This window comes from Anolis carolinensis, chromosome 4 (assembly GCF_035594765.1).
Source record: "Anolis carolinensis isolate JA03-04 chromosome 4, rAnoCar3.1.pri, whole genome shotgun sequence".
Taxonomy (NCBI): domain Eukaryota; kingdom Metazoa; phylum Chordata; class Lepidosauria; order Squamata; family Dactyloidae; genus Anolis; species Anolis carolinensis.
This window is the reverse complement of record NC_085844.1, coordinates 129,310,748-129,334,191: the sequence shown is the minus strand read 5'-3', so window position 1 is coordinate 129,334,191 and position 23,444 is coordinate 129,310,748. Positions and strand designations below refer to the sequence as shown.

The 23,444-nt window shown below is 41.3% G+C and overlaps 1 long non-coding RNA gene across 1 annotated transcript; it reads left to right on the top strand.

Annotated features, from left to right (window-relative positions):
- Nucleotides 1-19,277: 19,277 nt before the first annotated feature.
- Nucleotides 19,278-22,846, top strand: LOC103280060 (uncharacterized). Its single transcript, XR_001730725.2, has 4 exons — nucleotides 19,278-19,535; nucleotides 20,897-20,971; nucleotides 21,242-21,327; nucleotides 22,281-22,846. It is a non-coding gene; the product is annotated as an uncharacterized LOC103280060 (long non-coding RNA).
- Nucleotides 22,847-23,444: the final 598 nt, after the last annotated feature.

Sequence of the window (23,444 nt, the reverse complement as noted above, 5' to 3'; positions counted from 1 at the left end):
TGATCGCTCCCGAACGTCCCCTCTCGCTGCGTGGAGTTGCCCCGGCTCCCTGGTTCACCGGGGAGCTGGCGGAGATGAAACGTGAGAGAAGGAGACTAGAGTGGCGCTGGCGGAGAACTCGCGACGTTTCTGACCGAGCACAGTCTAAAGCCGCTATTAGGGCTTATTCCGCGGCGTTGCGGGCAGCCAGGAAGGTTTTCACGACTGCCCGCATCGCGTCTGCAACAAATAGATCTTCTGAGTTGTTCCGAGTTGTTGGGGAGCTCCTCCACCCTTCTCAGGGTGGGGGGGCACCTGACTCCTCGGCAACTCGGTGTAGCTAGTTCGCTCACCATTTTGCAGACAAAGTCGCTCAGATTCGTTCCGACTTGGACGCCAGTCTTGAAGCATTGCCAGGTGAGGTAACCGAGGCATCTGTCTGTTCGATCTTGTGGGATTCGTTTCAGTTTGTGCAATCTGATGATGTGGACAAGATTCTTGGAGCGGTGAGGGCGACTACCTGTGCCCTAGATCCCTGCCCATCTTGGCTTTTAAAACAGGCCAGTGGTGGGTTAGTTGATTGGCTTGTGGCAATAATTAATGCCTCTTTGGGGCAGGGCAAATTTCCATCCAGCCTAAAACAAGCCGTGGTAAGGCCTATTTTGAAGAAGGCCTCATTAGATCCGACCAATCCTTGTAACTACAGGCCAATCTCTAACCTACCATTCTTGGGCAAGGTCTTGGAGCGAGTGGTTGCCTCTCAGCTCCAGGGATTCTTGGAAGATACGGATTTTCTGGACCAATCACAGTCTGGCTTCAGGCCTGGGTTCAGTACCGAGACGGCTTTGGTTGCCTTGGTGGATGACCTCCGCAGGGAGCTGGACAGGGGGAGTGTGACCCTGCTGGTTCTCTTGGACATCTCAGCGGCTTTCGATACCATCGACCATGGTATCCTTCTGGGGCGGCTCTCTGGGATGGGCCTTGGGGGTACTGCACTCCAGTGGCTCCAGTCCTTTCTGGAGGGTCGTTCCCAGTTGGTGAAGCTGGGGGACACCTGCTCGGAGCCCTGGCCATTGACCTGTGGGGTCCCGCAAGGTTCTATTTTGTCCCCCATGCTTTTTAACATCTACATGAAACCGCTGGGAGAGGTCATCCAGAGTTTTGGAGTACGGTGCCATCTCTACGCGGATGACACCCAACTCTACTACTCTTTTCCACCTAAATCCAAGGAAGCCCCTCGGATTCTGGACCAGTGTCTGGCCGCTGTGTTGGCCTGGATGAGGGTGAACAAACTGAGACTTAATCCCGACAAGACAGAGGTCCTCCAGGTCAGTCGTACGTCTGATCGGGGTATTGGGTGGCAACCTGTGCTTGACGGGGTCGCACTCCCCCTGAAGGCCCAGGTCCGCAGCTTGGGGGTCCTCCTGGATTCGGGGCTGACACTTGAGGCTCAGGTGTCGGCCGTGGCCAGGAGGGCCTTTGCATAACTAAAACTTGTGCGCCAGCTGCGACCATACCTCGAGAAGTCTGATCTGACCAGGGTGGTCCATGCCTTAGTTACCTCTAGACTGGACTATTGCAATGCGCTCTACGTGGGGCTGCCTTTGAAGACGGCCCGGAAATTACAACTAGTACAGCGTTCGGCAGCCAGGCTTCTAACCGGAGCGAATTACAGGGCACGTTCAACGCCTCTGTCTAAGGAGCTTCACTGGCTGCCATTTACTTTCCGGGCCCAATTCAAGGTGCAGGTTATTACCTACAAAGCCCTAAACGGTTTGGGACCCACCTACCTTAGAGACCGCATCTCCCTCTATGAACCCACACGTTCTCTTCGCTCGTCGGGGGAGGCCCTTCTCTCGCTCCTACCACCCTCACAGTCACGGTTGGTGGGGACGAGAGAGAGGGCCTTCTCCGTTGTGGCCCCCCGGCTTTGGAACTCTCTACCTAGAGAGATCAGGCAGGCCCCTACCCTCCTCTCCTTCCGGAAGAGCTTAAAAACCTGGCTGTTTCAAAAGGCCTTCAATGTTTAGTTGTTGCTGGATTGATCTATCTGTCCATTCCATAATAGTCCCATTGTTGTTGTCTTGCCATTTTATACCGCACTTTATCGTCCAACTGTGAAATTTCCTTTTCCCATTTCGTATCACTCTGCATTTCGCCTGGGATCTACGAATTTGTCTCCTGTTTTTAACACTGTATCCTGCTTGTTGATTTTAATGATTGTTTTTATTGATGTTGATGTTTTTTACTGGGATAATTGTTTTATTGCTTTGTTACTGTTTTGTTTGTTTTATCGGGCCTGGCCCCATGTAAGCCGCCCCGAGTCCCTTCGGGGAGATGGGGCGGGGTATAAAAATAAAGTTATTATTATTATTATTATTATTATTATTATTATTATTATTATTATTAACTATGAGCCCCTCTACCATTCTTATTATGTGTTCTTTAAAAATTCCTTATTCCATTTACTTCTCTGTAGCAAATATTTTTGTGATACTGTACTCTGAAAACATTTGTGTACTTGTGCTGTCTCAGATGCTTCTTAAATTGCTTCCAGGCAAACAAAAAGTCTCTGTTTGAAGCCCAACATTCTCTGAGCCATTAGTTTTCAGCACCACTGGATTCAAAAAGGCATTCTTCAAGACATCTTCACTCTGAATTAATGTTACAGTATTCCTCTAGTGGTTCCCGCCCCCCCCCCCCCCCCCCCGCTTTCCCTACTCTATTAGGCAATGGCTACTCATGATTTGAAATAATGCTGCCCAGTGAGGCATGTGTCAAGGAAGTAGAATGGATAGATGCTCAAGAGACTGGGGCCTTTTATGGGGCCTTTTATGCGCTGAAAGACATATTTTAATGTAGGAAAACAGTACTGTTCTCATCAGTCAACTACAACAAAATGCAATCTGAGCAGAGGAAAACATACATTTAAGCTGTGGATTAAAATATTAGTGTGAAATAACAAAGTGAGTGACATGGTAATATGCCAACAATATGTTCATCAGTTCTTAAGAGCATGTACAAAAACTTCTTTGTTTACTTATTTAATTTATACCCCACCTTTCTCTCAAGGATGGACCTCAATCCTTGTTCCTTTGCCTTCCATCACCCATGCTTAGCCAGTCCTCTATTTTCCATCACTCAACTCATAGCTAATCCCCTATCTTCTATCATGGGAAAGGTGTACTTCACATGGGTAACAGAGTACACTGAATAGGCCTTTGGTCTGCCACAGCATGGCTCTTCTTGGGATTTTCTGTTAAGTCCTGCCTTCAGCATCTCAGGCTAGATCTACACTGCCCTATATTCCAGGATCTGATCCCTTATCTACTTATCCCAGATTATCTGGCAGTGTAGACTCATATAATCCAATTCAAAGAGGATAATCTGGGACCAAAACCTGGGATATAGGGCAGTCTAGATCCAGCCTGAATCTCCCTCAGTCCCTGACTTCCCTGCACAGAAAGAGGATGGATTGCCAAGTGTTATAACAAACAACATCGTTGTACTTCATAATTAGAAGTAACAGAGTACTGATTCTTCCTGCTAGAACCATTAACCCAGAACAATGTGATATTAAGATGCCTTTAGTTAATTTATATTCATTTTGAGATAAATAACAAATAACAAAATGTTCTTTGTGGACAACTGTTCAAATTTTACTTGATGTTTAGTATAGTCTAAAATGAAAGCTAAATTCTGGCCCATCAAATTTATCTCAAATTTTTACAATAAGCAATTTTATTAATAGTTTCTTTCCAACCAGAAGCTGGTAGCTCCAGTGATGTAGTGAATCCACCCTGAACTTTAAAGTGTCTAATTATCCATATTTCTAAAATATGTTTGGTGAGTTAGATAACTCCTTTGAAGTTTGAACTAAAATCTGGAGGAGAGTCAGTGTCTTAAATCACCAGTTGTGACTGCTAATGATATCAGCATAATCCTGGGCAAGGTAGAAATCTTTGGCACAATGATACTTTCACACCACAAGGTTGCAGGTAATGTTGAAGGCCACACATCTCCTTTTTCTCCCCATATTTTCAAGTGAGAAATACACCCTAACATTCTTACAAAAATGTAAAGTCATTTGAAATATAACTGACTTTGATGGCTGAAAGCGAGGGGGAGCTAAGGAGCCTTATAACCAAGGTGAAAGAAGAAAGAGCAAAAGCTGGGTTGCAGTTGAACATTAAAAAAAACCCAGATTATGGCAACCAGACTGACTGATAACTGGCAAATACAGGGAGAAAACGCGGAGGCATTGACAGACTTTGTATTTCTAGGCATGAAGATTACTGCAGATGCAGACTGCAGCCAGGAAATCAGAAGACGTTTGCTTCTTGGGAGGAGAGTGTGATGTAATGAAAAAAAATCACTGCCTTGCCAGAGAAAGAAAATATGTGCCACACAGGCGAACAATAAAGAACAAGTGGTTTATTCTTCTTAAACCCAGAACAACATATATACAATGTGATCAGTTGCACCAACTCACATAATGTCCTTTCATGAGAGATCTAAAATAGTCTTTCCTTTGTCCTTTAGCAGTCAATGAAGGAAGAGCACATTTCTGTGTCTCTCTCTCTCTACTTCTCTCTTCAAGCTCTCCCTGTGCCTGCATAGCTCAAAGCCTGAACAAAAATGTAACAGTATCAAAAACTCCCAGGCTTGAACAGCTCTCCAGACATGGCTCAACCAGTCAGCTTCATGTGTCTTATTTTGCAGTTGACACACACACATTAACTGATTTCTTACATATTGTAACAGAGAACAATGACCAATGTCGATAAATTGTAAAGAGACATCACACTGGCAATGAAGATCAGCATAGTAATAATAAATAATAATAATCTTTATTCTTATACCCCGCCTCCATCTCCCCGAAGGGACTTGGGGCGGCTTACATGGGGCAAAAGCCCAAACAAATACAGTAAGGAACATAAAACATATCAAACAGCATGAACCGCACCCAAAAGGAATAAACATTAACATAGAAATAGCAAGAACATTGGTAAAAAACATATAGTGAAATCAATGGTATTCCCCATAGTAACCTATGGATGCGAGAGCTGGACCATAAGGAAGGCTGAGCAAAGGAAGATAGATGCTTTTGAGCTGTGGTGTTGGAGGAAAATTCTGAGAGTGCCTTGGAACACAAGAAGATACCACCAGTCCATCCTCCAGGAAATAATGCCCGACTGCTCACTGGAGGGAAGGGTATTAGAGGCAAAGATGAAGTACTTTGGCCACATAATGAGAAGACAGGAATGCTTGGAGAAGAGAATGATGCTGGGGAAAATGGAAGGAGAAAGGAAGAGGAGCTGACCAAGGGCAAGATGGATGGATGGTATCCTTGAAGTTACTGACTTGACCTTGAAGGAGTTGGGGGTGGCCACGGCCGACAGGGAGCTGTGGCGTGGGCAGGTTCATGAAGTCACGAAGAATTGGAAGTGACTGAATAAATAAACAACAAATAAAATATAATATTTAATATAATAAATATAATAACGTACCAACACACAACTGCAGACATGGAGTGATAGACTCAGTGAAAATAGACTTTGACTGAATATATCCAAAACAGAGTATCTGGAATTTGGCCTCCAAACTGGAAAAGCCATTCAAATTAATGGACAAGCACTAGAGAAGGCCAAAACTGGGTGCTCCAAAAAACTGACATGCTACAATTACAAACATACAGGTTTATTTATAGCACTTGGACAGCTATTCAGGACTATCACGCTGGCTTCTGATTAGTCTGGAACAGTGCCGACTAGGATCCACTTCCAGATACATAATAACAAAATATATAACTGAGGCTGAATAGTTTGCAAATCAGATATTTGGCAAATGATATTTATGGAGAAAGATGCACTCAGCTTTGCATTTAAAAGGGAAGACGATGTGAGAAGAGTACTTCTACAAAGAAAAGTTAAATATAGCAAATAATTATTTACTAACAATGTTAAATAAAACTGGCGTAAGATTAGTTTCCATGAAATTGCATCTCATACCTGGATGGTTTTTTAAAAATTCGATATAATTATATTGAGAACAAATCGAGTAGTTGAGGTTTTTGAAACTTGCCTCATACATACACACACACACATTACTTTTTCAAAATAGCAGAATCTCTATGGATTTGGAGAGCAGTAGTCCAGAAAAAAATAAATTTATCAGGCTCTCCTTTAAGGAATATCTCCTTAACAACAGAGGGACTAAGTCATGAGTCCCATCTGTGTGCGAGGGCCATGTGTTGTTTTGTTCAGCAGAGGCTTCCAAAGTCTTAAATAAAATGTCATTTGGATTATTTACTTGATAAACCCAACTTTAACATTCATTTCATTTCAGCAGATTCCTCAAATGGATATCGCCACACCTCACTCAGACCAAAAATGTTTTGTTCTTTACTATTCAACATACACAACAGGAGAGAAGTCCAGATTCCCAGCTTATCTGTTGAACAGACGACATATGTTTTCATAAGAACTACTTAATATACTATTTATTTTCTCACCTATCCTATTCTGTCCATGTTTCCTTGACACTGGTCTTGCCATGTTCTAAATCAGGCCTGGCCAACCTATAGCACCCCAGGTGTTTTGGATTTCAGCTCCCATGATTCCTAACAACTGGTAAGCTGGGTGGGATTTCTGGGAGTTGGGGGCCCAAACACCTGAAGTGCTATAGGTTGGCCAGGAGTGTTCTAGATTTTCTAATTCACGTGTGTCAAACTCAAGGACTGAATTTGGCCATCATGTCATTTTATGTGGCCCTTTAGATGCTGGACTACAACTCCTGTATTCCTCATCATTAGACTTCATGACTAGCGCTGATGGGAGTTGCGATGCAGTAATATCTGGAAGGCTGTGGTTTGTTCTATTTAGTCAGTAGAGTGGGGTCTGAATTTAGAACACAACAGGGCTGTTATGCAGATATGATTAGTTCAATGAAAAACATACATATTTTTCCATACATTATTGGAGTCTGGCAGCATCTCATCCCTGGATTCCTTCAGGAGATTGAAGTTTCTGTTGACAGGATCTGGATTTTCCGGACGGCATTTTTTCTCCTTGATCACCTCTCAGTAGATGGGCAGCTGGCAAAACCCCTCGAGCGTATACACAAACAGGATATTTTGTTTACTTTTTCCCAGATGTGCTGGATTGCATTTATATAAATATGTTTCCCCATTCCAATGCATCTTCATTATTTTTTAATACAAAACATATATGTATGGGTCTCAAAAGGGTTATAACCATGTGTATATTATTAATTATATTTTAAGGAGAACTAGAGAGTTATGGTTCTGATGCACGAAACGAAACTCTTTTTGTTAGGAGATTTTGGGATAAGTTCATTGTTCTGAGTTTTGTGGGCACACATTTCCTTTTCACTTCCCCTGCCCTCTGGGGTTAGTTTGGTAAAAAGTTAATCAATCCCCTCCAGAATGTGTTGTTTCTGGCTGGGCTGCTGGAAACGAAGTCTATTGTGGATCTTCGGGAAGGTGATGTTTCAATATTGCAAAATTCGTTCGAATGTAAAAATATATAATAAACTTCATGTTTTGATTTAGAAACTTGCATTATCTTTTGGGAGGGGGGTCAAATTTTCAACAACAAGGAGAAGAAGAGGCAGACTTTTGACCTTCCAAAGTAGGCTCAGGAAAAAGCAAACTGGGGCATCCTCTCCTCCTATATGTCAGTAGAATGGGGTTTGGATTTAGAATACAGTAGCCATAATTTTTGAAAGCTTGACTACACTCTGATTTGTCTGGTTTTTATCTGCAAAATGTTGGTGAGTCTAGCAACAAATCTTATTCAATAATTATGGATATGTGGGAAAGCTGTAATTTTGAACAGGTCTGATGAAGTCATTTTGCTTTTTTCAATAATGTATACTATAATATTTATTGTTAATATTTCATTTTAACCAAGCTGCAGACATTTGTTGTTTATTCGTTCAGTCGCTTCTAACTCTTCGTGATCTCCTGGACCAGCCCACGGCAGATCTTCCTGTCAGCTGTGGCCACCCCCAGCTCCTTCAAGGTCAAGCCAGTCACTTCAAGGATACCATCCATCCATCTTGCCCTTGGTTGGTCCCTCTTCCTTTTTCCTTCCATCTCCCCCATCATCATTCTCTTCTCCAAGACTTACTGTCTTCTCATGATGTGGCCAAAGTAATTGCCACTAATATCTTTCCCTTCAGTGAGCAGTCACCAGTCAGGCATTATTTCCTGGAGTATGGACTGGTTTGATCTCCTTACACTCTCAGATACTCTCAGGATTTTCCTCCAACACCACAGTTCAGAAGTGTCTATCTTACTTCGTTCAGCCTTCCTTATGGTCCAGCTCTCGCATCTCTTTTGTCAAGGAGCTAAGTGCATTATTCTCTCTTCTGGAGATGCAGCTCTGAAAATAACAAAGTAGGACAGTACAGCTGCTTCTACACTGCCATATAATCCAGATTATCAAAGCAGATAATCCACATTATCTGCTTTGTACTGGATTATCTGAGTCTATACTGCCATAGCAAATAATCTGAATTTTATATGGCAGTGTAGAAGGGGCCTTAATCTCACCATTGGTTAACAATGTAAAGATAAAACCAGCCACTCAGCATTTCAGTGAGTTTTTTGTACTCTCAAATACAGTAATCACAGTTTTTGGTATCCATTTCACATTGTAAACTGAAAGTAACAGCAAACTGAAATTATTTTTAGCAGAGTGCTTGGTTTAATGAAGTAGAATTTGTCTCACAAAATTACCAGGAAAAAGTCAAAATTGCTGCCAGAGGTGTGGAATTCTGAGATTTTAGTGTACCAGGTTTGTTCAGAGTTTGTCTTCATTAGTGCGATCTAAGGTTTCACAAAATGTAAGAATACTCCAATCCAGCTGTAATTCAGCAGGATTTTCTGTAAAAAGCTTTAAAAGATGTATTGGACACAGGATGCCCATATATTGTTCTTTTGGGAATACAGTGTTCTGTGGGAAGTCACCAGGGAAACAGCATTAAGGAAAAGTGCCAAGAACTCCTTATTGCTCAACACTTTAGAACACAAATGCTCGCTGGGAGACAAAGAACAAATTACTGAATGAGCATTCTACTAATGGAAATTGCTCATGATGTATTAGGGGATTCTGGGAAATGTAGGGTGCTTTTACATTGACACTATAATCTATCTTGGAACCAGTTTGGGATTAATTGGTTTTGCTACATGGATGATCAGATTGCCATGAATGGAACTGGTTTGAGGCTGGGAAGGTGATGATATTGAACACGGAGCCTTTCCCCATTTCTAGAAGAGATGCACATCAATGCACCAGAGGCATAAGGAGTGAGGGGGTGTGTGTGTGTGTGTGTGTGACAGGTAGGAGGGGAAGTAGTTCAGGGAGGCAATTAGACCTCTGTTACCAAGTCATACCCTTGGGGCGCTTTTTGGCAGCCTCTGTTCTGGAGTGCGCTTCAGCAGGGTCAGGTGTCCACAATTTTGCAGAGCTGATTTGGCAGTGGATCAGGGCTATACCAGCATCTGCTGCAGCACTTTTTTTGAAAGAGCTCAGACTTTCTCAGGACTTTAAAAAATGTGTGGTATACTGTTTGTATACTGCAGCATGCATTGGTGGTGTGCGTTTTGTGATTACCATGGTCTTGATTTGTATTATATGGTCAAACAGTAAAAATGTAGAATAAAACTTGGACTTTTTTTTAAAAAAATGGTGTGCATTACTCTGGGAGTGACTCTCATAGAAGGGACTATAGATTCGTCCTATGTGAGGAGGTTTGCATTTCCAGCTCATTTCTTCTCTGAGTGATACTTTTGCTCTTGAATCACTGCTTCCTTCCCCTCCATTCCTTTTGTGAAATGAAACAATCAGACCCTGGTTTTTGAGAGATGAGCCCTTTCCTGCACCAAAGAGCAGAAAGTGGGGACCCCAGCCTGGACCATGGGAAAATTAGAGCCAGCGTACTGGTCTAGAGCCTGTTTACTAATTGCTAATTGACTGTAGTTGTAACCATTGGACTTAATGGGGTTACAGAGAATAGCAAAGGGCAACCTTTAGGCCATCTCTTGAAACCTTTCCCGGGCAATGCTGGGTCAAAGGTCTGTCCTGTCCTGAAGGCTCTTCACTAACTCTGTGCAGCTGCTGACATTCTGTTTTGCTTTGGCAGTAGTGCATCATCGATTCGCTGGTGAAAAATCAATTTTTTTCTATTTTAATTAAACCTAGGTGCAGTCTTGTGTCTAAACCAGTGTTCAGATGCTATTAGATTAACAGAACCTGTATCTCAATAAAGTAGATATTTTTTATTCTTATTTTTTGGGGGGTGAAACATGAACTGGTACTTCTTTCAATATACATTTCGTAGATTATTGACTTAACATGAGCATACTCAGTATCTCTCTCCAGATCCAAAAGATCCCAAAGTGTTGCTTGGGTGCGATTATTAAAATTCACTCAGTTAGAGGCATGTTTTCCAATGTCATCACTTTTCTTGTGTTTGTCAAGCTGAACAGCTCTGTAAATGTTGATTGAATCAGTATAGTACACCCAGAAGTATAGGGGTGTTACCTCAGAGACTTCACCCTCTCCTGAAAAATATATTTAGAGTTTTAAATGAAGCAAATCTGGAAGCACTCCTGGAAGCATGGCTATTCTGCAAAATAAACCATCCTGTGCTGAATGTAAGCAGTTAGAAAGAAAAATCCAGAGTAAACTTCCAGGTAGTTCTGTTTTTTTAAACCTAGGAAAATCACATGGAAGAGTGATCTGAAAAAGGATTCAGAGTAGTTAAATTAATGCCAATAAGAGTCCAAGTCACACACTTCTGCTTAACGCTTATACTTTTGTCATCTTTAAGTCCTAATAACTGTAGCTCCATTTAAAATTAATTTTGCAACATAGGCCCCTTCTATATTGCCATATAATCCAGATTATCAAAGCAGATAATCCACATTACCTGCTTTGAACTCGATTATATGAGTCTACACTGCCTTCTACACTGGATTTTATATGGCAGTGTAGAAGAGGCCTGAATTGATTTTAGGACTTGGTAGGTTTAGCATGTACTCCCACCACTACTTCAGGGTGAAATGCACATGTATATCCTTCTCCTCAGTCCATAAATTGTACAGATAATGATGGCACAAACAATGTGCAATAGATTCCTATAATTCACATGCTTTCTGTACCCTGCTTAAAGAAGGGTAATTATAATGTTCCCAGTAGTAAAATGTTACCATTTCAGTACTAAAAAAAATATTTCCCCAGCTAAAAGACAGTTGAAGGAAAGATATTTGGATCCTGTACAACAAAATAGTGACAGCGTAAGTGATTATGCAAAAAGAAAAAAAATATCCCCAACTCAGAAATCCAACCAAAGTGCATCAACCAAGCCCTGGGATTTTAGAAGCCATATATACTCTTATTTAACCTGGACAAAAGAAGAGTAAGGTCCATCAATGCTGACCATTTAATACAGTTTGAAGATAGCTTCAAACTGTGGTAGTCAGACAACAAACACCTGCAAAAGTGTGCAAAAGAAAGCCTTTAATGTGCACTACTGATTTCTGGTTTGTGTAATCAAGTTTCAAACTGGTTCCAGGATTCCCCATATAATCACCCGCACAGTAAAACCATTTTTTCCAGTACTGATTTGAAGCTAAATTAAATAGTCAGTACAGATGTGCCCTAAGAGGTGATGCGATAGCAATCTTTGAACATGTGAAGGGCTGTAATGTAGAAAAGGGATCAAACTGTTTTCTGCTGCTACAGAAGGCAGGATTTAAATTATAACAAAGGAGATTCCAAACTTCTTGTTAAAAAGAACTTCCTTAAAATGAGAACTGTTAGATAGTAGAACAGATGCCCCTTCTACACTGCCAGATAAACCAGATTATCAAAGTAGACAATCCACAATATCTGCTTTGAACGGGATTATATGAGTCTACACTGCCATATAATCCAGTTCAAAGCAGATAATCTAAATGTTGTATGGCAGTGTAGATGGGCCTTGGGTTTTGTGGCAGATAGTGGGCTGACCATTGTTGGAGGTTTTTGACCAGAATTTGGATGACTATTGTCTGGAATAATTACTGTACAATTTTTCTGAATTTGAAGTGGATTTGGATCCCTTCCTATTCTATAACTGTATGATTCTATGAGCTCAGAACATTGGAAATATCTTTCACATAAAGAAGGAGGAAGTATGTTCAATACAATTTATTTCTCGTGTCAGAAGTGAACTGAGAGTACAAGTTGTAATGGATTTGCAAACATAGAGATTTTTTTAAGAAAAAAAAACTTGGCATTAATACTAAATGTCTTTTGCCCAGTAGCTGGCCACGTGGAGTGCCTCTGGTGTTGCTGTTAGAAGGTCCTCCATTGTGCATGTATCAGGGCTCAGAATGCATTGCAGTAGGTGGTCTGTGGTTTGCTCTTCTCCACAATTGCATGTTGCGGACTCCACTTTGTAGCCCCATTTAAATACAACAATAATTAATGCTTTGGCTCCATCCAGTGGAGTGAGGGGGAAATACTAAACTGGATATTCCTTTATCTTTACAGCACTTTAAGAAAGCAAAAAACCAGACATGATTTTAATTAGATCTTATAATACAGAAATTAATCCAGTTTACAATAAAAGAAATACAGGCAGCCCCCAAGTAACAAACAAAATAGGTTCTGTAGGTTTGTTCTTAAGTTGAATTAAGTACATTTTTAAAGTGTAACTCAAGTTTAGATACAACAACAAAACTTGATTTATATACCTTTACCTATCACCAGTAGGGACCTAGGGCGGTTTACACATGATAAAAATTCAATACCAATGTACAACATACAACAATCCAATAATAACATCACAATTTAAACATGATAAAAAAATTAAAACGATATAAAAAGCTATTTCAAATAGCTCCATTGGATGATTCAACAACCAATGGGCATGGTTTTCCGGATAGGTCATGATGACTGTAAGAGCTGGCGTAGGGTTCACACAGTAAAAATAACATAAAGCCAGGGTAGAAGTGAGATTGATAGCAAAGATAGATGATGGATCCATGGATTGCATAGGGAAGCATTAACTTTCCTCTGTGGTGTTTGTTTTGCTATCTGTGCCCCTGCTTGGAAGATTTCACCTTACTTTCTGTCCCTGTTATAGGATTTTGAAAGATTTGGCTTTTTGTGGAAACAAGGATTGGTGATAAAGCTTCAGTGGAGACAGGGCCGGCCCTAGGTAATTTTCAAGTGTAAGCAAACATATTTTGGCGCCCCCCTAACCAATCACTGAAAATAAAAGGTAGAAGGTAGAGGTGAATAGATTAGATAAAAGAGTTACCTTACAAACTCTGACTGAAGCTTCTCCTCCCATAATATATATAGCATGTGATGAGATAGATATATACCATCACATATTTTTTTGACATGATGCAAAAGAAATGTATATTTTGCCTCTCCTCGCTTCACTGGCAGGCATTTTTTCAGGGCTTAGGGGAGGCAGAGTTTGGGAGCAAAAATGGGTGCTGGTGGAAACTGGGATGGGGTTGGGGAGATAGGAGAGGGGAGGGGAGAGAAGGAGGAGAGAAATATTCTCTCCTGACATTTTCCCCACATCTATGGCAGGCATCCTCATAGATTGTGAAGTTTGTTGGAAACTAGGCAAATGGAGCCCTTGATGGCACAGTGGGTTAAACTGCTTAGTTGCTGAACTGGTTGACCGAACGGTTGGCGGTTCAAATCTGGGGAGCGGGTGAGCACTCACTGTTACCCCCAGCTTCTGCCAACCTAAAAGTTCTTAAAACATGCAAATGTGAGTAGATCAATAGGTACCACTCTCCGGTGGGAAGGTAACGGCGCTCCATGCAGTCATGCCAACCACATGATGTTGGAGGTGTCTACGGACAACGTTGGCTCTTCTGCTTAGAAATGGAGATGAGAACCAACCCCCAGAGTCAGACTCAACTAGACTTAATGTCAGGGGAAAACCTTTACCTAGGCAAGTGGGGTTTATCTATCTGTAGAATGTCCAGGGTGGGAGAAAGAACTCTTTTTGTTTGAGGGAGGTGTGAATATTGCAATTAATCACCTTGAGTAGCATTGAATAGCCTTGCATCTTCAATGCTTGGCTGTTTCCTGCCTGGGGTAATCTTTTGTTGGGAGGTGATTAGCTGGCCCTGATTGTTTCGTGTCTGGAATTACCCTGTTTTTGAGTGTTGTTTTTTTTTTACTGTCCTGATTTTAGAGTTTTTTAATACTGGTAGCCAGATTTTGTTCATTTTCATGATTTCCTCCTTTCTGTTGAAAATTGTCCACATGCTTGTGGATTTCAATGGTTTCTCTGTGTAGTCAGACATGATAGTTGTTAGAGTGGTCCAGCATTTCTGTGTTCTCAAATAGTATTCTGTGTCCAGGTTGGTTCATCAAGTGCTCTGCTATGGCTGACTTCTCTGGTTGAGTTAGTCTGCAGTGCCTTTCATGTTCTTTGACTCGTGTTTGGCGCTGTGTTTGGTGGTCCCTATGTAGACTTCTCCACAGCTGCATGGTATACGGTAGACTCCTGCAGAGTTCAGAGGATCCCTCTTGTCCTTTGCTGAATTTAGTATTTGCTGGATTTTCTTAGTGGATATTCTGTAGATAGTTTGTAGGTTGTTTTTTTTTCATCAGCTTCCTTATGCGGTCAGTGGTTCCCTTGATGAACACTTTTCCTTCTGTAAGTAAGAACACTTTTCCTCTGGGTGGATCTTTGTCTTTACTCTCGTGGGTTGTTCCTGGTGTTGTTTTTGTTTTGTTTTTAATGTTCTAAAATTTTATAATAATCATAATTTTATTTTTTACTCACCTCTCCTCATACCTGGCTGTTACAGGAATAATGTCCCTCACAATAATATCCCAGCACTACTTTAGGGGGCTGAGGAGGACAAACAGTGTGGGAGATAATACTTCTGGAACATGGCCATACAGCCCAAAAAATACACAACAACCCTGTGATTCTGGCCATGAAAGCCTTCGATAACACAGTGTAGGATATTATTGGGGAGGGAGGGTGGGAGTTGTAAAACCTCAAAAGCTTCTAGCTGCCAGAGGCACCTGTATAATTGTGCTTAAAATGACTTCATTTTTAATTTCTTTCCTAGAAATTAAATTGCTTAAGTGTGGAGTGGATGTATAAAAATCCATCAACGTGAGTGCAAAATGCAATGAAGTTCTGTTTCGTTCTCTTCTGCACTAAGATAAATTTCCAGATTTCATAGGTTTCCACTTGATATTATCAAAGCAATGTCAATCCTTTTCCAACAAATCAACAGGCTTTATATAAAAGAAAAACCTTGAGCCCCAGGCCTGCCTGGTTATCTCATTTATTTTTGAATGGAGCAGGTGGAGTCTCAGTATTTACCACTGTGGCACTTTGGAGCTGCGCACCCAGAGTCAATCCAAGAAGCATACATACAGCTTGCTTTGAATATGTCTCTTGTCCAAGGCTCACAGATGTTTGCTCTTGAGATATCCTCCCCCTCAGAACCATGAACATTCTCACATTATTCCCCTTTTGCTTTCCAGAGTTAAGTTTACCAATGCAAATTGGAACTCCAGAGGCAGTGTTTGCGTTTTGCTTTGCCTGCAACATCCTTTGACTATTTTCTATGTAAGAACAAAAATAAATGTGTTTAACAAAACTATTTACAACAATGAAAGAACAGCAGATTAGAACAGGAACCTATTTTCCATTGCAAATGCAAAGGGGCTTTTTAGGTGTTTATTTTCCATAGGTGAGAGTGAATGGTGATTTTCCTGTTTGAACTGACAAATCATTTTGGCAGATATGGCTGATGTTTAGATGCAAGAGCTAAATATGTACGCTTTCACTATCCACCATATATAGATAATTACATCTGCCAGAGGACAAATTTGGGCTAGATTAGGAAATATTTCTGACTGCTGTGTTATTGTAGACCTTTGGCTCTCAAATGTATGTATTCCAAACAAAGACGCAGCCTTAGAGAAGGACACTTCCTTTTGGATCCCTCTCTTCCTGCCTCTTGGAACTTTCTATGGATGTCTTCCATGAAGCTCTGACTCTGGTAAAGGAAGGAGCTATGTGGGTATGGGGTATGGTGGCCACCAATACTGCATCCCAAGCCTTTCAGATCTGGGCCAAGATCCAACAGGAGGGAGGAGAGGTTTTAGATCAGCTCTCAAGGAAACAGAAACAGGTTTGGGATTATTATGAGTATGATTTGCTTTTATATTGTAAAGCAAAGCTGGAAGAAGAGGAACAACAATTGTAATTTCTCCTTCCCAGAAGAGTTTAGGAAATGTCAGAGCCGAGTGTGGAAAATTACTTTTATAAAAAGGAAATTGTTCCATTAAGTATTAACAGCCTTTTGCTATTACTTACCACCATGATTAAAACAAGTAACTTAAGTTATATCTTGGGATACCAATTATTTTTCCATGACTTGCTGTTCCATTTTCAGGAGCGAGAAAGAGATAGGGATTGATACAAGAAAGGCATAAAACTTGAGAAATTAATGTGAAAATGCTCCTTAAAAGTAATTTTTAAAAAGTATAAGTAATGTGTTATATCAGTACAATGACTCGCAGCTAATTATTAATTGTGGTGTGTTACCTGTTGGAGGTTTGAGTCTGGAAATGTCAGTTTTAACACTTCAATTCTGATGAATATCAAATTATGTTCAGAATTCTGTTGTTAGTCCTCCTAAAGGGGACCCATTGATTTACCATTTGACAATTCATTGAATGAAGCTGCTCTAGTCAACTGGTGAAGTAAGTAGTCTCAGTGGAGTGTGGGAGCTGCACTTCTGTTGCCAAATTTTGTTACTTAACCAGACTGATCTGGATTTTAACCAGTATTTGCACAACCTTTTACTAGCAAGGGATAGTCATGTCAATGTCAGGGTAACTTACGCTTTTTAGAAAAAGTGACAGCACAGTTTGGTTGGGAGAATAATACAATATTTTGACCGGAGAACTGAATGGACTTCTTTTTTCATGTCAGGAGGGACTTGAGAAACTGCAAGTTGCTTCTGGTGTGAGAGAATTAGCCACCTGGACGTTGCCCAGGGGACGCCTGGATGTTTTTGATGTTTTACCATCCTTGTGGGAGACTTCTCTCATGTCCCCGCATGGGGAGCTGGAGCTGACAGAGGGAGCTCATCTGCATTCTCCCTGGATTTGAACCAGCAACCTACAGGCCAGCAACCCAACTGAATATACTAAAAAACAGAAAGTTGAGGGTATAAAATAGAAGATTATGCTGGTCACGAATGATCGTATTATCAGAATAGGTTTCTGATCCCTGTGACTAGAATGGACTAGACAAAACTACGGTTAGGTGGATCTGTAATTGGCTAAGCGAACGAACCCAAAGGGTGCTCACCAATGCGTCGTCTTCATCATGGAAAGAAGTGACAAGTGGAGTGCCGCAGGGCTCCGTCCTGGGCCCGGTTCTGTTCAACATCTTTATTAACGACTTAGACGAAGGGTTAGAAGGCACGATCATCAAGTTTGCAGATGACACCAAACTCGGAGGGATAGCTAACACTCCAGAAGACAGGAGCAGAATTCAAAACGATCTTGACAGACTAGAGAGATGGGCCAAAACTAACAAAATGAAGTTCAACAGGGACAAATGCAAGATACTTCACTTCGGCAGAAAAAATGGAAATCAAAGATACAGAATGGGGGACACCTGGCTTGACAGCAGTATGTGCGAAAAAGATCTTGGAGTCCTCGTGGACAACAAGTTAAACATGAGCCTACAATGTGATGCGGCAGCTAAAAAAGCCAATGGGATTTTGGCCTGCATCAATAGGGGAATAACGTCTAGATCCAGGGAAGTCATGCTCCCCCTCTATTCTGCCTTGGTCAGACCACATCTGGAATACTGTGTCCAGTTTTGGGCACCACAGATGAAGGGAGATGCTGACAAGCTGGAAAGCGTCCAGAGGAGGGCGACTAAAATGATTAAGGGTCTGGAGAACAAGCCCTATGAGGAGAGGCTTAAAGAGCTGGGCATGTTTAGCCTGCAGAAGAGAAGGCTGAGAGGAGACATGATAGCCATGTACAAATATGTGAGGGGAAGTCATAGGGAGGAGGGAGCAAGCTTATTTTCTGCTGCCCTGCAGACTAGGACACGGAACAATGGCTTCAAACTACAGGAAAGGAGATTCCACCTGAACATCAAGAAGAACTTCCTCACTGTGAGGGCTGTTCGGCAGTGGAACTCTCTCCCCCGGAATGTGGTGGAGGCTCCTTCTTTGGAAGCTTTTAAGCAGAGGCTGGATGGCCATCTGTCGGGGGTGCTTTGAATGCGATTTCCTGCTTCTTAGCGGGGGGTTGGACTAGATGGCCCTTGAGGTCTCTTCCAACTCTACTATTCTATGATTCTATGATTCTATGATTCTATGACATGTCTGTCTCTGGATCCAATAGGACACCTGTAGCAACAATAGTTATTTACATGCTTAAAATATCTTAAAGACACTATACTTCATACTATACTTTTTGGATTCCTCCCTGACAGTGTTCCTGGCTTCAGTCCAGTCTGAGAAGTCACTATATTTCACAAGGATGCACAGCAAACTAAAGCTGTGACAACATGTCATGATGGATATTATCCTAGAGTAGAAAGGTTAGTTTGGATCTTGCCAACATTTTGGCTCTTACTGAAAATCTTTTAAGTGCCTGACTGGAAAAAACACTACCACCATAAACTAAACAATCAACCTTTCATAACACTCACTATCTGCTTACCTGCAGAAGCTGCATTCTGGCAGCATAGACAAATATCTCAGTGGGAGGAAGGCCTTGCCCCGCATGCAAGTTTTCTTCCTCCTTTCTCAGGAATCCTTCATGCAGGCATAGATAAAATTGGCGCCTCAAATGTAAGCCCTATTTCTGGGTATATTTGACCCGATTCCGAAAATGGCGCCATTGCTATCCTATCAGCTCTAGTTTTTGAGATACAGAACATATATCATCTACCAGTCATCATCTGCCTGCCCATTAAAAATCACGATGAACACATCTAAGAAACTAGGGTCGATGCAGTCTATCCAATACAATATTGGATTGCCCCAAATAACCCAGGAAGAAGCCTAAAAACCAAGACACAAACAGTTTTTGTTTTGTTTTGGGTTGTGTAATCAGTGAAGTAGAATGATATATTTGAGGAAAGTACAAGTTGTTGTTCACATTGTGTTCCTAATGGACTGGGCACAGTGTGGGACTTCATCATCCATTCAAAAAGTGTCAGTTGGGGGGGGGGGGGATCGACAGCAAAGGGAGCAGAAGGGAAAGAGGAGCAGAGACAGGGAAATGATTAACCAGGAAGTGAGTGAATGAGAGATGCAAGAAATGAACCCGGGATGGGCACAAGCCAAAGAGAACCTGTGGGGTATGATTTCACTAGTCAAATCCTCCTGGTCTTATTTAAACACTAAGATCCAGCCTTCCTGTCATCCATCTGACAGAGTGAACATTTAGAAGACACAATGCTGCGTTGGGAGATGCTGGCCGCCTTGCTGTTTCTGACTGGTATGACTGAGGATGTATCTACACTGTTGAATTAATGCAGTTGGATATCACTTTAACTGCCACAGCTCAATGCTATGGGCTCGTATGAGTTGTAATTTTAGATGCGATTTGACCTTCTCTGCCAAAGAGTGCTGGTGCCGCCTCAAACTGCAAAACCCAGGATTCCATAGCATTGAACCATGGCAGTTAAAGGGGTATCAAACTGCATTAATTTGTCAGTGCAGATGAGTCTTGAATTGGATTCTCTGGGAAGCAGATTTCCCCTCAGATTTTATTTGCAGGGAGGTTGAATGCAGGACTGTTCGCGTGGGTGTGTATTTGGGGGAGTGGGTTAAACCTTTTGCCCTTATGTTCTATAACATTTAACTTAAGCTTTAATTAATGTTAAGTGTATTAACACTGAGCTTGCTTTTTTGTTGTGGTTTTATAAATTGTTGCAGCACAATCCAGTACTTGTCTCCACAGAGGTGGGTAACATTGGGCTCAGAGTTCTCCTGTTCATTGTTTCATGGACCATTCCTTTAACTACCAATGGCTGTCAAATAGCAAACTTGGTGTACCAGGTGTGATACATTACTCAGGGCAGTGCTGAAAACTCATTGTATTACTTATTGCACAGCTGGTGTGTCCCATTCAGTGATCTGGAACAAAAATACTGTATTAATACTACTTGCCTGGAACTATTAGGCAGGATTATAAATTGACTCACTTTCTTTTTCTTCCCCTTTTCCTCCTACAAGTATTTGCTGCCTGCAATATTTGGTGGCAAATCTGACTATTTCCAGCATTGTGTCCTTTCCAGGTTGGAGGAGGATGGTGTGGACTTGCTGAATCAGAGCAAATGACTCTCTAATCTGGTATTGTTTCTCATAGAGATCAGCCAGATGTTTTTGAGAAACCAGGCTAAAGTGAAACCCTTAGGTTTTATGTATACAGTAGAGTCTCACTTATCCAACACACGCTTATCCAACGTTCTGGATTATCCAACGCTTTTTGTAGTCAATGTTTTCAATACATCGTGATATTTTGGTGCCAAGTTCGTAAATACAGTAATTTCTACATAGCATTACTGTGTATTGAACTACTTTTTCTGTCAAATTTGTGGTATAACATGATGTTTTGATGCTTAATTTGTAAAATCATAATGTAATTTGATGTTTAATAGGCTTTTCCTTAATCCCTCCTTATTATCCAACATATTCGCTTATCCAACATTCTGCTGGCCCGTTTATGTTGGATAAGTGAGACTCCACTGTATTAAGGTGTGATCCTTGCTGAAGACACATTTGCAAAGCCTTTTCCCTTTGTGGTCATGTTTAGACAACGTATTTTCCCATTTGTTCACTCTCGCTCCTCACTAGGTATCAGAAGTGGAGCCACATTTGGACTTGGCGACTTCGCAAATAGCATCTTGGGTGGGAGTTCTGCAAAACCAGGTATTTGGACCAGTTAATTTATTCTGTTTCTTTTTCATATGTTAGCCCCATGCTGGAATTCAAATGCATGTGGACAATATAAACCTAGTGTCAACCCAGTTTGCTACTGATCCCTTGAAGTGCTTCCTTGTTCGTGGAGGAAGAGGGGGAGCACAAAACACCAGGAGCAAACATCTTTTTCTGTTGGAAGAAGGGCCAAAAGAAGACAACAGTCTGTCATGTTATGCAACAACTAAACAATTCCTTGTCGCTATTGCTCTCTCAATATAGAGCCCATGTATTTGATTCTGAAAGTTGACTTCAGTTCTTCTGGCACAACTAACATTTCTCAGATTCAGCCATTCATCTTGAATGAGGTAAGACACAGGAAGAAGCCTCTGATAATAGGCAATTGTGATCATTGGCTTACAGAAATTTCATTTTTCTATGTTTAAAACTAAGAACATGTAAACCACAGGGAAAGGAGAAGCAATGCAATTATATTAAATACTAAAGATAACTACAGAATTTCTAAAAAGAGAAAGTATAGGATGGGTTTAGAAGAGCCAGAGAAGACCATGGCCAGAATGTTTACCTTGGAAAGTTTTGTGCACTCACCATGGAGCCTTGGAACATAGAATCGTAGAATAGTAGAGTTGGAAGATACCACATGGGCCATGTAGCCCAACCCCTGCCATATAGGAAAAGCACAACCAAAGTACCCCGAAGGAAGGCCAATATCTCTTCTGGAAAATGGTTTTCACCCAGGCTTTTGGTCCTATCTGTCAATTATCCTTGAACCTATACTATGCAGGAACAGTATCTGTAGTTCAAAGCCTTGGTATTTCCCGGTGACTCCATTTCCTAATGGCCTGTTTCAGAGCCTTAGAAACTATTGTGAAAGGAATTAATGAAACAGTTACGATCATCTAGTTATTTGATAATTCTAGATGTGTTCTGTTCCTTCAAGTTGTTTCTGACTTAAGGTGATCTAATGCTGTAAGATCATGGAGTTCTCAGAAGAGGTTTGCCTTTGCCTTTCTCTGAGGCTGAGAGAATGTGACTTGCTCAACGTCACCAATGGGTTCCCATGGCTCAGGGGGGATTCTCAGAATCAGTCCCAGCTCCTATTCTTCCTTGACCACTGACCTCTTTGACTAGATCTGATGGCAGCCTTCAATTATGTTTGAAAGAATGATCTAATTAATAATAAAAAGTTTTGTGTGAAATAGTTTTGTACATGGAAAACCAAACTATATAAGTATCAACCTGAAAAGTTTATTTTTGTCTAAACACTGTCCTTTTAATGTTGTTCTTCTGAATTTATCAGGTGACAAACATGCTGGCCACAGGCTTTCCTCCAGGGTCCTTCCTGCTGAATTGGGTCGCCTACGAACAATAGCAAGAACTAAGAATATCTCTACTAGTCTGATTCCCCTGATAGTCCAGAGTTGTAGCTCTGATGGCACCTGGACAACTTCCAAGAAGAGAAGAGGGAGAAAAATGGGTGAATGGCCAGGCGCCCTTCCAGTACCTCAAAAACACACCTGTTTCGACAGGCTTTTGAGTTCTGTTGTTGATGTTTTAAAAGGTGCTTTTAGGATGTTTTTAAAGATATTTTTAAGATGTTTTTTAAAGATGTTTTAAAGATGTTTTTAAATTGTTGATTTTAGCCGGTTCTTGTAAGCCGCTCCGAGCCCTAGGGGAGTGGCGGCATATAAGTTTGAAAAATAAATAAATAAAATAAATAAAAAACGATTCTTCATTGCTCTTTTCATCCTGGTCGGGAGGGTGGGGGAAATATTACTTGCAATGCCTCTGAAATATTGCTCTGTCCCTGATGAATACGTTAGTAAGTAAACTTACACAAGTAATTTGTTACACAAGTAATGCACACAGGCTGTTCTATTGTAACAGGCACATTCCCACAGGATATGTAATTTTTCCAAGAACACCCTTCTCCTCTGAAAATTGCATTTTTGTTTGGCCCCAACTTTGTGTTGTCGTTTTAAAAGGTTAATGCATACCTGTAACTTTAAACATTGCATTTCCCGGCATTACCACAGGATGGCACCCCATCTCTCTCTGTCATATACAGCCAGTCCCCAAGGTACAAACAAGATGGGTTCTGTCAGTTTGTTCTGAAGAGGCCTTTTCTCAGTGACTGACTAACATTGAGGCCTACCTCACACTAAGGCCTTCTCTTACACACTGAGGCGTTCTCTCACAGAGGCTAACACACCTCAGGATGATACTAGTTTGGCCCACTAACTCGAACAGGCTTTGGCCTACTCACTCTCCTCAGGCTTATTTAACCCTTTCAGTGCTTGACCCACTTTTTTGTAATTAAAAATACCTGGTTAATTTTTCTTATTTCTGACATGAACAAACTCACCGGCGGTTTCTGACATAACTCATAGGGCCTGCCACAGTATTGCCTGCTCCCTAGGCTCCGGCATGCCAACCTTGGCACATTCATTATTGAGTGAGTCTA